Raw genomic sequence first — 15,600 nt, 5'->3', positions numbered from 1 at the left:
ACTATTAATCTTCCAGTTCACTGTTGAGAAATAGGTACCAGCAACAAAGATCTCAGCCTCTAATTTCCCTAGCTTTCACACCGATGTCCTAAATGAGCATCACTGCAGTGTTCAGCTCTCACAGATTTGACTATGTAAAACTTACAGCTGTACTGTAAGTCAAGGAATGCCACTCAACATCTGCTGAGAACAAAAGTGACACCCTTGTGGTGGTATGGCATAACAATAAACTCAAAATCTTATTTGTCAGACTGGTGTTTAAATTTCTTGGAGAGTAAAATGGGAACTGGGTAAAATAGGCTTTAAATGTAATTTTATCCTAAGAGATAAGAGGAAAAATCATTTAAAATATTGATAATATACATTTTCGTTTGCTCTGCCAGCCAATGCTTAACATAGTTGTGTTAAAGGGCATTAAAAAAAAAAAATAAAATCAAACACTAAAAAGTTTCCAATGAAGTTGTATGCTTGTTTTCTTTTTCTGTCTCATCTTGTTACTAATTCAAGTGGGGGAAAATAATTCAACTCTTTTTGTAATGCAATTTTTGGACTACATACATGAACTTGTTTACAAGATTACTCCAATTACCTATTTACTATAACGTTATTAAAACAGATTTTGACAGAGGTTATGTGTCATCTTCAAAAAACTCCTCAACAAAGCTGACTAATTTAGGCAGCAATATTCCAGATGAGGAGAGGCTGGGAAAACTGGGTTTGCTCAGCCTTGAGAAAATAAGACTTTGGGGAGACCTTATTACCATGTTCCAGTGCTTAAAGGGTGGCTACCAAGAAGATGGAGACTCCCTATTTGCAAGGAGTCACATGGAAAAGACAAGGGGTAATGGACACAAGTCACTCCTGGTGAGATTCTGATTGGACACAAGAGGTAAATTTTTCACCATGAGGACAGTCAAACATTGGAATAGTCTCACAAGGGAAGTGGTAGATTCCCCCACATGGGACAGTTTTAAGTCTAACTTGACAGGGTGCTGAGCCATCATAAACTATAGTATTACCTGGAAAGATTGGACCAGGTGATCCTTGAGGTCCCTTCCAACCTGGCATTTTATGATTCTGTAATTCCCAAACTTGTACTTCCCAAGAATCTCTTTAAAACTAAAGGCAGAGGTATCCCCAACTGAGCTTGGATTTTGGCTATAATGTCTCCAGCCTTGCCTTTGCTTTAGTTTTGCTTTAAGCATTCTGCTTAATTTCACAAATAAAGTAAAATATAAAATATTATACTAGTTAGGTGAGCTTTATACATTTTCTTTTAAAATAAACAGATTTCATTACCTTAAATGAAGTTCTAAAGCAAATTCATTCAAGTATGTTGACAAAGCAATGATTTGGACCTACTGAAAGTCAATATGATTTTGTCTAGTAACGGCACAAGGAGCCGTATTTCACACATTGTATTTAATCTTCTCAGAACCAAAGGAGTAATTCAAGCATCCCAGTGATGTGACTTATAACTACAGACTTGCTACACTGAAGTGCACCCAATTTTTTTCCACTTCACCAGAATGTCCACTATCAAAATGAAACAGATGCTCTAAACCCTGAAAGGGCTAAACAGAAGAGAAGATTAGAAACAACTCAATTACATTTTGTTACCATTTTGTGGTGAAAGAGACCCTGGGCTGAACTACTTCCTTAAGTGAAAAATAAAAAAAAAATTAAAAATTTAAATAATGTCTTTTAAAAATACATAACTGAGTAATCTCATTCTAATGCAGTTGAATGTGTTCAATAGCCTATAGAAGGCTTTAGTTCATAAATTACTTGCACATCTTTCCCATGTTGAGAGCCATCACTTATACACAACCAGCATAAGCATTCCCAGATGGTATTGTCTGCCAGAAGAGGAATGGCCTGTTTCAAAATGCAGGGCAAAACTACTCATTAATAAAACAAAGATAGGCTGCCAAGGGGCAGTTTTATCTAATAAGGCAATAAAGTACACGTGATTTAGCAATATGATGACTACATTTTCTGTTAGTTTGCATTTTTAATACAACTTCCATACTTCCAACTGGAAGTATTCCAGTAAGATAATACACACATGGTACATAAAACACTCAGACATTTTAAAGTAAAAATATTACGTCAGGATGTACATGACAATCTATCTGGATGTTAAAGAAATGAGGAATTTTGTTCTGTCCTGCTGACCACTGCTGTAGCATTATGCCAACATGCTGTCTATATCCATCAATTTATCTCTTGTCTCTAACTCTTAGAACAAGATGATACTGTTCCATTACAATGTCTTTAAAACATTACAGCTTTATAAACAATCACATATAATTTTACCAAAAAAATGGAAACATTCCAGTTAACTAGGCTCTAAACAGACCCATGAGTCAATACTGTGCTACCATAAAGTATAGCACCCAGGTTTGTGGGTTTTTTTCCACTAGCCTGCTCCTCCTGGAGTGAATTGCAATCACTTCATTTAATGTAGGTCTTCAAATATCATTCAGATTATTATGGGTTACAGTATATATTTACTAGAACTCAACCCAGGACTGACTTACAAACTTCACTACTTCCTTCATGGCACTTATTTTTAAGATCAACTCCGTTTAAACTCTGATTACGCTTGTCAATTTATGATGCTGAAGATCAAAGCTATTTTTACAGGGAAAAACTCTAAACTGATAGAACAACAAAAACAAAAAAACCCCAAACCCTTAAGTCATGGGCAGATATAATTTAACAGAAATGGGAAATTATTAGAAATAAGGAAAGCCCACATTTCCACAATCTTTTTTTTTCAAAGTATGAGAGACACACCCCCCACCATACATACCACACAGTACAATTTGCAGATATATAAAACTTCAATGCAACTAATTTCCCTCCTAAAAATTTCGAATTTTACTGTCATAGAAAATCCACAGCTACATAGAATTTTATATCAATATGATGCCTACCACTGCTATCCATGGAAATTCAACAGCTTCAACAGACGAAACAGAAGAACCTTAATTAACAACCTGCTTGTCCTGACAATTAAGCCAGTTCTAACGATATCCAGAAGAGGGCAGTCTTTCTCAAAGAGAAAGGAGGTTACATTAACTGATTCACAAGAAGTATGGATCAATATCAATTTTCTTTCCACAGAAAGAACTACCACAACCACCTATACACCTTAATTTCCTAAATAAAGTGAGACTATTTACAGAAATGAGACATAATACACTGTATTCCTTAAAACTTCCTGGAAGATTCAGGATGAATTACTCCTGATCTTACTACTGCTTTACCAGCTAGAGACATCAAGCAAGCATGTAGGAATAAACAATCTCCAGGAAAGAAGGAAAAAAAAAAGAACGATGGGTTTTGCTTTAAATTTTTATTTCATCAAAACAGCATCCTTTACTCTAGCAAGGTCTGAATCCTGGTCTCAACTCGCAGAACAGTTCCTGGGGAGGCTTTCTGATTTTGTGTAAAAATAGTATTAACACAGAATGAACCTAAAGCTGGGAGAATGGGACATCTGGTCTCTGCTTCTGATTAAATATTTAAATTAAGGGTGCATTGCTCTCAGCGTCTCTTATTACTTGGTGTTTATGATGCTCTCCTGAAAGGCAAAGATGAGAGATTCACAGGTTAGTATCTACATCTTCAGATGCTGCATACCTCACATAGAAGTGTCCCTACCAAGCAGGGAAAGAAAACACAGTGACTGTGGTTTTGTAAATTTAGTTACAATTCTTTTAGCCCAAACTGTTAGCCTAACTCAACTTGACAATAGTTGCAGGTTAAAAAAAAAGACCCAAAACCCCACAGTATTTTGGAAGGGTTTTGTCATTAAAACAACAGCAAACTCCCAACAAACCAAGTGACTAGCCCTTCCCCTTTATTCCTCAAGAAAATATCTTGGGCCTTATTCATAGGACTGCATTTGCTGAGATGAAAATAGAATAGAATAAGCCACTTATTAAGGATTAATTAGGAATAAGTCAGTGATTTAGAATCCTTTGGCATGAAAGGGGAACTCAGAAGCCCTATAAAGGGAGGGAAGAAAGCACACCATGTATGAGAATGCCATGGTTACAGACCAGAACAGAGTAATTGTTGAAAGACATCATAACAGAATTATCAGGAGACACCAAGAACTAGGCTGGAGAAATAATTTGTGTGGGAAAGAAGTGAGCTGATAAATAAAAATAGCCCAGCAGAAGAAAACAAGGGAAAAAACCAAGGGAAAGAGGCTCAGAAGAGATGGTAGAAAGCACAGAATGAGACATAGGGCTTGGTCATGGTTAGCAGGAGACAGGTCTTGCAAGTTGTTGAAAAGTTTTTTTAGGGAAGTGGCAGATGCATTTAAGAAGTTCATAAGGAGAGATTAGGAAGAAACTGAGAATTTTTGAAAAGAACTGTTGCCTTGTGTATCTCATCTCCTCCTGTTTATACAGAGACAGGCTTTCTAGAAGCTTCAGACAAATAAGTAAATGCCAAAAATAGATTACCTGATGACTTTTGTAGGTTTGTCACGTGTCAGAGGTACTTTGTTTTATTAAAAAAACAACTGTTCTTCAACATACCTTTTAAACCGTAAGCTAAGTTTACACACACCACAAAACCAAAACAACAAAAAAAACCCACCACAAACCAAAACAAAACCACAAAACTGTGGCAGCTATCATAGCACCACACCATCACAGGTAATCTGCAAGTGCCAAACCTGGCTATGCAAGCTCCTACTGAAATTCCCCACTCTGCTCGGTCCTACCAGCAATCAGGGTTGATGTGACTTAATCCAATTAATTCACTGAGCTGAATGCAATGGAGAAAATGAGAGCTCAGTGATTTAACAGGCTTTGTTCATCATTTCTCTTTCTACTACCTTTCATTTTGAAGTTTCCTCTACCATTCACCAATTCCCTGCCTGACATCCACAGATAATCTAATCAAACAGCATTTTCCTCCCCCAAGGTCACTTCGTTTTTCTAAAGGTTTAAATCAGCCAGAATCAATTCACTGATTGTGCATCACAAACTGAACAAATCTACATCCATTTATATCCAAGTACATACAAGATAATAATTCCTTCACAGAAATAAATTAAGTTTTCTTCCTTTCAAAAGTCTACATAGCATTCAAACTTTTTTTTCTCTTAATTAAATTCTTCAGAAAATCAAGGAACTAAAAATTACAAGAAGCAAATAAGCAGGTGTCTATGTTGGCTAAAGACTCCCAAAGAAAGAAAGAAGTAATAGAACCATAAATTAGGAGTGTGGGGTTTTTTGAATCCACAGAGTAAACTCAAGTCCTTCCCAGAATCGCTCCTTATCACAAAGATTTTCCCTTGAGACTACATGACTATTAGCAGACGTTCAAATTTTACACAATTTCTCAAATATTAAAGGACACTTTCTTATACCCCTAAAATGCAGATCTGTAGTTTAAAAAAATAGCTAAGAAAGCAAATTTTATTTATGAAAGAACTTGGCTGTATTCTCTCTAAAATCATATGAGGAAGTTAGGAAGAAAAGTTCAAACAACAACAAATCTAGGTGTTCAAAGTAGTCACTCAAAGAACAGTTGAGACAGTCAAGAAAAGTCTTAGAGAAACTCTGATGTTGTAAAACATGGCACAGTTGCCAGAATTTGGGAGTCAGTGAGTAAAACAAAGTTCTTTACTTAAACTATATTGTAAGTCACTTTGCAAGCAAGGGAAACTTAAGTAACCCTGATCTAGAGCTCATAATCTGGAATAGCCAAACACCGAGGTAAAACAAGAAGGAGAAGGAAATTAAAATATGCAAGACACACAGGAAAATGAATCTAATTTTGTATACAATCTTTCCAAAATGTCTGATCTTTGTTACTGTCTACAGTACCATTCTCTAGTGATGTAAAGAACTACTAAGCACAAGGATATATGTAGTTGGTTTTATCACTAGCTTCTACTTTGCCCTAGAAGCAGTGAAGCCTGATCAGGTGTCTGACCAATAAAATGCTTACCATAAAAAAAAAAAAGTTTTCCTCCTAATATAGCAATTGTTTAAACCTTATTTTTGCAAGAGAATGGAGACAGAAAGCAGCAGTAAAATAAACTGGAGCTAAATAGCAGAGCTTTGCTGTGCCTAGATAGGGAATTAACATTTTATGTAAGGGAATCAGACATCCAGCATAAGATTTGCAAAATATAAAGACTTGTCTTGTGTGGGAGGAAAGATATTTAGCCACGGGCTTTTGGGTAAGAGAAGAGAGAGATGGAGACAAGTTAATAAAGAGGTCATGATAGTCAAGGCTGTAGCATAAATACATCCAGTACTATTAATTTAATAAGGAAGCAGACTGAAATCAGACTCTCCAATCTCAATGACTCTGTATGCCAAATGAAACTTGTGCAGCTGCCAATGGTAAAGGAAGGGGGTGGACTAGGATGACAGAAAGGGAGCAAGGAGAAGAATTCAGAAAGCAAGGATTTATTCCATTTTATCTGCAAATTGGTTAGAATATCAGAATAAAATTAATGAAAGGAAAACTAAATGCAAGAAAAAAATAACCTGAGCACTATGTAAGAGAAGAATTCAGTTGGTTTTTCATCTCAAAAAAGAAAAGAGAATGCAGGTAGGGTTCAGGGAGTCGTAGGGAACCAAAATGCTCAAGGACTGGGCAGTTATAAAGCAAGAAGAGTCCATTCTTACTGGGCAAGGAGAACCAGTCTTTTAAATTATTACTACTATCTACTTCTTGACTACAAATAGTAAGGGAACAAGTTCTGAGTAAGTTTCAGACAGGGGGAGTATGGCTTTGTATTTGGAATAAATTTAGCTAGTAAGGAACAAAGCTAGTTGCAAAATATGAAAAACTATTTAGTGTAAGTGACAATAGTTTTCAGGAACTTCTCTAAAGGCACAAAAAGCCAAAACAGAGACTGCAAAAACCTAAAGTAAATGCCTTTCATGTGGCAGAAGGAACCAAAATTTACAGTCATGAACTCATAGTTTATTTCAGTCACTCATATAGCACTTGTTCATCTGGTAGTGCTATGGAATGCTAATACAAAGGTTATCTAACTTGTGTGTTTAGCCTCATTGTACTACATGTTCCACATCCATGACTGTGGCTATGTAATGTATGTGATAGATAATTTTCTGTCATTATAATGCAGTTATATCTAGCATGCATTCATCAGAGAAAGTGGCTTCATATGGGCTCAGATTGTTTCAAACAATTTGATAGTGGAAGAGTAAACAGAAGCAAAATCTGGTTTCAGCTCAGTTCACCTTAGACCAAAAGCTCACCTACTGAAAAGCAGCAATCAAGATATTTTCTTTGCCATGCAGCAGATGCTCAGAAGTGACCAATGGTTAGGCCCGCAGATTTAGCCACAGTTCTCAGCTGACTTCATGTTTCAGTTTAAAGTTGTTTGGAGATTGTTTCTATGGCCTTATTACCATTTCAGTTCTCACAAGTGGAACTATTTTTCATTATCCTAAATCATCATCAAACTTTTAAAACACGTTAAGAGGAAGGACCTTGAAATATGGAACCAACTCTGCAATCTAACCTGATACCTTTTAAAGTAAATCACTTTCACTGCAAGATTCAACAGGCACGAGACCCGCATCCAGAAAGCAAAATGCAGATACAAAATTGTAGGCACACATCCCTGCCTAACCAATTTTTTAGCTGACTAAATGTCATTTTAGTTTGGTGAAGCATGTTCCAGTATATTGTTGCTAACGTCATAAATGCCTACATTGCTTTGCCAGTCACAATACAGCTTCCAATTACCTGTCCTTCCCAACCTCTTCCCTGAGGGTACACACAATATCCCCATAATTTGTATGCAGGCACCTGTGACAATGGAAGGCCAGCATTCATTAATTAAAGCAGAAAGAGGATAAAGTCATGCATTTAAACTGACAATGACCAATTTAACAATATCATGAAAATGTTTCAATTCTAAATGTAGTCAGTTAATAGAGCTGCATCCACAACAGTCCTCTTCACTCTAACCTCCCTCCATCTTACTACTCAGAACTTGGGCAATGCTGCCTGGATAACCTCTCTATGCCATCAATCCAGAGGGAAATGAACAGGACAGAAATCAGACTTCCTCCTCCATGGACACGATGCTGACACCCCCTTCCTGCAGTCTGCAGAAAAGCAAAGAATTACTACTCAGTTGTGCAGTCCAAGAGTATGGAGAGGAAGATGCTTTGAGGCAATAATGCCACATGTCAAAGCAGCCAAACCTACATTGCAGTATTCATTCTGGGACAAAAATCCGCTAAGAATAAGTACACCAACTCCAGAGAAATGAGATATAGTCAGCAGCAAAAGCTTAGTAAAGTAAGAAAGGCTCACCTCACAGACCCTTCCTTCCTCCTCAATCTACTGCTGTCCTATATCCTAAAAGTGAGAATGTTGTCACAGCATTTACTGATATAAAATATTCATAGCCTCATTCATCAGCATGAGGAAGTGAGGAGTCTTGCTGTTTCATCATCCTACCTTTTCTGCAATATTCCAATACCCTTGTTTGCCCAGCTCTTTTGCCAAAAATAAGACATCATCAATTTAGTTTCATAGTGGAAGCCAGGTAGTTCTAAAAATATCTCTAAACTAGCTTTACAGAAGCCATGTCCAGAAAAAAAAATAAAATTGCAGCATAATTAAGAGACAAGAAATCAGGTATGATCTTCAAAAGTTCCAATAGGCCATTTAAAAGGTGATCTCTAGCCTTTCAAAAAATAAATAAATAATTCCCTAAACAGCTGCAACACTGATGTCCAAGCACAATAAAGCACTCCCACTTCACTTAAGGTCGATCAAGTATTTTGGCAGATTTTCTTGGAACAGTATCTAAAATACTATAATTAACATGAAGCAGCAAAAAAGAGAATGGCAAAAGGAGCTTTCTAGGGCATCACAAGTGGGACATAATGTATGCTGACAATTTTTTTCAGATCTTTAGCTTTTCAAAATTTTGTTTAATTGAAAGAAACATTACTCATGCAGGTTAATGTTGCTCTAGTCACCAAATGCTTTGTAATCTTTAATTATCATCAGTTTTAACTGTACTGGTTTAGTATTTCACTGATGTCATTTAAATTATATGACTTAGGAAAAAAAAAAAAAAAAGCATCTCCACTATTCACTTGTTAAGCCAATAAAATGGAATTAATCCACCTTTAGGTAGATTCTAAGTACTCATGATTATCAATGAAACAGCTCCATGACAGAACCTTGGAGGGCTCTAACTCCTAGATATGATGCTGGCAGCATGAGTCAGTTCTGGGTTGCCAAGAAACTACACCCTTCCTTTCCTGAGTTGTTTTCCCTCATTAGGAACACCTCGCTTTGGAAACTGAGATGTTAACTGACCTGGAAAACTCATTTCTTGTTTAGTGAATTCAAAGTCCAACCTGTTCACTGGGGCCTAAATTTCACCATTCAGCTACAGTGCTCCAGCACTGAGACAGCAACAAGCCTTTTCTTTCTCTATCTACTTTCATTTCTCTCCACACTGCACTTTTTAAAAAAAATATATATATTTTACATACATGCATACTAAGTTAACTGAAAGATAAGTATTACAAAGAAAGGTATGTAATAAAACTGCATCTCTTCAGTAGGTGTTTTTCTGTTCATTACTCCTATAGCTCATAGAGGCAGGAAGGCTGAGCGAGATGCAAAACAATAAAACAAGGACATTTATTTCCATTACAATCTGTCACGTTTTTTCTCCTCTTTCCTGACTTGTTCTGGATCACATACCATAAGCAATGCATAAAAAAATCTAACTTCTACCTTTTAAATTAATATCAATACCTTTTTTTTCACTGCTTTTGTAGTGCCTAATTACCTTGAAAGGATAAAAGCATTCTGCTTGGTTTTAGTTACACCTCTATATATAAAAATCCACTGAATCCATTGAATAATGAGAAATCAAACTGCTGGTCAAGCAACTCAATACTTATTGTTTTGAGAAATGTAACAATTATTTATCTCATATTGACCTATTTGTTTTAAAAAGAGGTAAAGTTCCCTTCTCCAAAAGCTCACAGTTCGTATTTACTACATTCAATGCTTATAGTATAATGGTCGCTGCTATACGGCCAGGCTGTTCAAAGTTAGACAGCTAATTCTCCAGAAATAAAGTAAAATATGGTTCACAAGCATATTATCCAAAAAGACAGGAGTAAGTAAATGGCTCTGCCTCCTTTAGTATGCATGTACAGAAGATCCAAATTCAAATTGCTCAGAGATTTGCTGGAGGTGTGCAGAGTAGAAGTGCATGGGCATGGAGCAGTGGAAATGAATGAATATACAAAAAAACAGCCCAAAATCTGGAGTGTCATTTAGTCTCAGCAGGTCTAGGATTAGGGCAGGGAAATCATCAAGTCTGCCATCACACCTCCATTCATAGCTCTGCCAGTAACATACAAAAGAACTTTGCAAATGATGTTTTCAAATATAAATAAATAAAAAGCTTTCTAAATCATTTTGCCCGAGCTAAATGAAGATTAAAAGTTTGGTTCTATTATTTCCTGTCTTATATTTTGTCTTCATGAAAACTGGGACAAAACATCTGGAATAGCGCATTCAAATATTGGTAGTGTATCCCATAGCTGCTAATTCAAGTCAACCGGGAACTTTGTCCAAGGTGGGACCCTTTGCTAAACCGGCTGACTCTCCAGGCTACACAGCCAGGCAGGAGCTCAGAAGCCCTCACACCACTGGCACAGAGCTCCAAGCAAGGCACACCTTCCCAAAGTGCGAAAAATCCAGAAGCCTTCCTCAGGACAGCCACAGCTTCCTGACTTGTACAGCAGGACACCTGGGAAGTGAGAACAGGCCTGATAATTCCAGAACTTTTTAAATCCCATCTTCATGGCAAAGACCTTGGAAATCACAGGTCCCCAGGGGTACACTAAGGAAAAGAGGCTTTGGTCTCCTGACCCTGAGGAATCCTACTTGACAAGGCTTCTGTGAAACCTTATCCCAGAAGCATCCGAAGAACCCAGGGAGCTCATTTCTGACATACAGACATTTAATATGAATATAGGAGATAACAATGGGAGAGAAGAGTGCAATTACCCTGGGTCACAAATGGGAGCAAAGATAGACTTGGTGGGCTCTTTGATGATCAAGACTGATACTCTGGTATAGGGAGCAAAATAAAACAGAGAAACTTGCAGACATGCAGCAAGTAGACAAAGGAATAGAAACAAAATTAGGACCACAGATTTAAAGGAGAGAGACAGAAGTAAAAACTTTTCTGACCCATACTAAGTCACATACAGTTAGATCAAAAACACACTAAAAGGAGCTAAAATAGGATTTTATTGCTAAAGAGGGAGGTGTGGACACAATAGGAGAAAACAGCTTTAGTGTGCAGAAAGGCATTTCTCGCTGGAGAAAAAGCTAGGTGTGGTATTCATTCCTAGGATCACAGAAGTATGTTTTGCATGAGGGAAATAAACTAGAAAGAAGGACTTGTAAAAGAGCCAAATACAAGGAAACATGAGCAAGAGGTATTAGTTCTGAAGAAAAAAAAATTGCACTTGCTTTGTGCTTTGAAACATATAGCATGTAAGGCGAGGGCTTTCACACATACCATAAACCATGCAGACCTGGATTTTCTGTAGGCTACCAGGAAAATGCTCTATCTACAGGAAAACAGTATTAACTTTTGAAAAATTTGTGTTCAATACAAACTCTATCATAGGATTAGGAAGCACAGTTCCAGTAAGAGAAGAGTGTTTAGGAAAAGGATGCATGATATTTTAATCTATCTTCAACATTCAATTTTGGACTTTTAGTAAGATTAAAAAGTAGATCCTGATGCTCTAGCTAAATTCAAGTGCAAATAATTAGTATACTTTGTGGGGAAAACCAGGAACCTAAGGAACAAGTTATTTTCTGGTACTTCTGAACACTAATGATCGCTTAAAAATCAGTGCTTAGGTGAAGGTGTTTATACACAGAGCTGCGTTTTTTTCAAGTTCTTTCAGCAACTTCAGGCACTATTTCCACTGACTTCCCTGAGCTTTATGAGTTCAAAAGTTACAAACACCACTCCATTTTCTATCTGCAAACCATTTTGCTTTAAAAAAATAATTTTTAAAAAATTATAATAATAAAAGAGAAACTGTTTCAGGATCATTGTTATTTTGGGAGAACTCCAACTTCCATCACATTTGTTGCCTACATCATTTGGAAATGGTCACTAGCCCATGCTATCCATCTCAAGGCATTGTCAGAAAGAGCAGTTACTGCCTCAGGTCAAAATCACACTAGGAAACTGCCAGAATGTGAAATCATCTGACAGTGCTGAAACGCAACCCCTAGCCGTATTAAGTTTCCTAACACAAAAGTAGTCTTAAGGCCTAAACTGGTTATTGCTCCATCCCCCACCCCTAATCTAGTTAGTGCACAAGGAGAAATTCAATCACTTCACGTGGGTTGTCTGAACAACTACCTTGTGATCCTGTAAGTAAGGTGTTTCTAAGAGACTGTGCTCTCAACTTTTTCTGAGGTCTCACCAAGAATGATACCATATCTTGTGATGTAGCAGTGCAAAAGTAACAAGGTTTAAGATAACAGCTTCTTAATTCATTACTGTTACTGTGAATATTCTACTTATAATTATTTTCAGACTATCATATTAAAAATGCATTAAAGATGTGTGACTCCTTCCCACTCCTTGAAAAAAAGATAGGGGGAGAAATAAGAACACTTTGTGAAAATCACACATCTAGTGTATTGAAAAAATCACAAAGGCAAGAGCTACACACTTAGAATAATATTTTGTTTAATACAGACACCCTTTCTCATTTCCAAATTTAAGCAGGTATCCCTCCTGCCAATTACCCCTCCTACCAATTGTATGGGAAGTGCTGTCATGTTGAGAAGTCCTTTGCTCTATAGAAGTGTACATGCTCAATGTCTTGTAAAATAGTTCTTGGTTGCTCTTGCTGCAAGAATTGTTTCAGACTATAATTTATGCTTTCCATCAGCACAGACCTAGTTTTGTTTTGGTTAGGTTCTAATGTGCTATCTAAGGTTCTGACTTCTACAGCATGATGGAAATATACTGACAAGATTCACTTGTGAAGATAAAACATGCAATGCTTAGAGAATGAACAAACAAGCATTCAAGAGGCTGGTAATAATATCTACTAAAGCTGTCTAATACTTCCATTAAAAGGGTTGAAGTTGTTCAGAACTCTACCAAAAACTGCTGGGCTAAATTTATTCCCACAAAAGGTGTTGGTCCTAGGCTGAATTTTTCTACAGTCTTCACCAAGATGGTGAAGGTTGCTGTGATAAGGCTTTTCCCCACATTTGCTGTTTTCGACGGTTACAAGCCAAGCTGGTGGCCAGAGATCCTATATTGGAACCACTGTCATCTTGGGAGAAGAAAACTGTGCATTTCATTTGAAGGTGCCACAGAGATGAACAGGAACAGATTTGGATGAAGAGCAAAGACTTTCCTCCTAGAAAGGCCAACTCAAAAATGTAAGTGCTATTAAAACTCTTAGGACCTAAAAAAAGGACATGAACTGAGAATCCAAAGCAGTAGACACTAAACAGAGAAAGAAGCTAGAAAGAAAGTGAGAGCTGGTGTGTAGGCAGAAACACAGATTGTACAGAGATCAAAGGAGGAAAGACACTGTTTTACATTGCTGAGTAATCCTAGAGTCACTTGTCCACAGAGGCACCTTTCTCAGCTGTACAATCAATTTAGGCATATGGATAAATTATGACAAGTCTAAGAACAAGGTCGACAGAAAGGAAACATTCTACATGCTTGGACTGTCTGGGTTAAAGAAGCAAAGTCTTCAACTTGTTGCAACTCCTACAAGCTCTTCTAGTGTACTTTGGTGGAGCACAGTTACCTCATATTTCCTAAGCAAGCTCTCAGGTCACAAGATGAAGAGGATAAGCAAGAAAAAAAACAACCAAACATAATTTAAGAAAATAAACCGAACTACTTATCTGAAGAAGATATAGTTTATTCCTGGAAACAAAAGGCAAAGTGTTTTGTCTAAAGATTGTCTTCCCTCTCTGAAAAACTGCTTTAGTATATACCATGTCACTGGAGTAAAAATTCAAGACTCAAATAACATGAACAAGAAAAATATATCAGATAAACTTCATTATTCAAAAGTCTTGGCTGGGATCTAATATCAAATGATTTACTGGTTAGGGAATCTTTGTATCTCTTTTACAAATATTCAAAACTGGCAACATTTTTTTCTTAAAAAAAAAAAAAGGTGTGTTAGGAGTATGGGAAAGAAGGTATAAGATTTTCAGTATGGACTGGCACTCTGAACTAAAATGGCACAAACTTTATTACTATGCACAACATTTTCCTCCTCTTAAATACCATCCCTAAATGCAGGACTTTCAGTCAGTAAAAATTTGTAACAGAACCTAATAGTACACTAACCTTGTATCAAGATCTTTTTTCCTCCCTTGGGACCCTTAGGTTTTACTTATTGTAAGGGAGTAAATTTTGTTTAGATCATTAGCTCATAGGCTGAACTGCTGAATGCTGTCTGCTGGTAATGGTTCTGTGGTCAAGCCAACACACAACTGCTACACCCTTCATCCTACTGCTCCTAAACAAACGTCTTTGCATGCACCTCATTCTACCTGGGATCTTCTACAGAAATTAGGAGGTTCTTTTTCCCTTTTTTTCTTTTTTTCTTTTTTTTAATTAATTACTTTCAGTTAAGATCACAGGTCGCAGCTAGGATCTAATTCACAAATTAGCACTCTTGAGCTCAGTGAGATGTTACTAAAAATGCCCATAATAGGTTATTTATAAGAATGGCAGTTTAATAAGTGTAATTTGAATAAAGTCTGACAGCTGACTAAGAACAGAAGAACCACATTAACATGGAAGATCCTCATAGGAAATCCTTTCTTTCAGCAGGTTATTAGATTGCAGGTATTTCTACCCAGTTCTAATACAGCAGTATCTATAAAAATTGTTTCAATTAAGTAAGAAAGATAGGTAATAGGCACTGCCATCATAAAGTTTGTGGGACACAATTATCAGTGTCATTCCCTGCAAGTCCTAAGTAAAAAAATTTCATACCTAATGATTCGCTGTAAGAATATATGAAATAAACAAAGTATTTTTTCTATCTTTTTCTCACAGTCACATTTTGGTGGACTCACCTGCTTCACCTACTCTGGAGGTACATACTTCTCTCTATTAATTAGAGAGGGAAGCCAGAGAGCTTGCTTAAGCTAGACATCTAACTTTTAGACAGCAAACATCCCGTAAGGTAAACTGAAGCCACTTTCATCCAGTTCTATTCTGCCTAAGTATTTCTAAGCCCTTCCTAAAGCAACAGCATTGCTTGATATCCTGCATTATCTTGTTCTAAGAAGAAAATGGAAACTTTATCGTGGTGAATCATACCTTGTGCTGATGAACCAAAGACTGGTTTCAGCATTTCTTTACCTATAAATATTCAAAATTTTAAGGTATCCCGCAAAGGTTGAAAGAACGAAGGTTTACATTTACATGGAACAGAGCTAAGTAGTTAATGAAATTCAATACTTCATAAAATTGTTACAAATTAACCTCTAAAACCTAGGAAA

The 15,600-nt window shown here is 36.7% G+C and overlaps 1 protein-coding gene across 2 annotated transcripts in view; it reads right to left on the bottom strand.

Annotated features, from left to right (window-relative positions):
* The window catches only part of RGS7 (regulator of G protein signaling 7), a 264,913-nt gene that overhangs the window by 238,907 nt on the left and 10,406 nt on the right, over window positions 1-15,600 (bottom strand). The window lies entirely within an intron of this gene.

Source organism: Apus apus, chromosome 3 (assembly GCF_020740795.1).
Source record: "Apus apus isolate bApuApu2 chromosome 3, bApuApu2.pri.cur, whole genome shotgun sequence".
Lineage (NCBI taxonomy): Eukaryota > Metazoa > Chordata > Aves > Apodiformes > Apodidae > Apus > Apus apus.
This window is presented reverse-complemented; position numbering and strand designations above follow the sequence as displayed.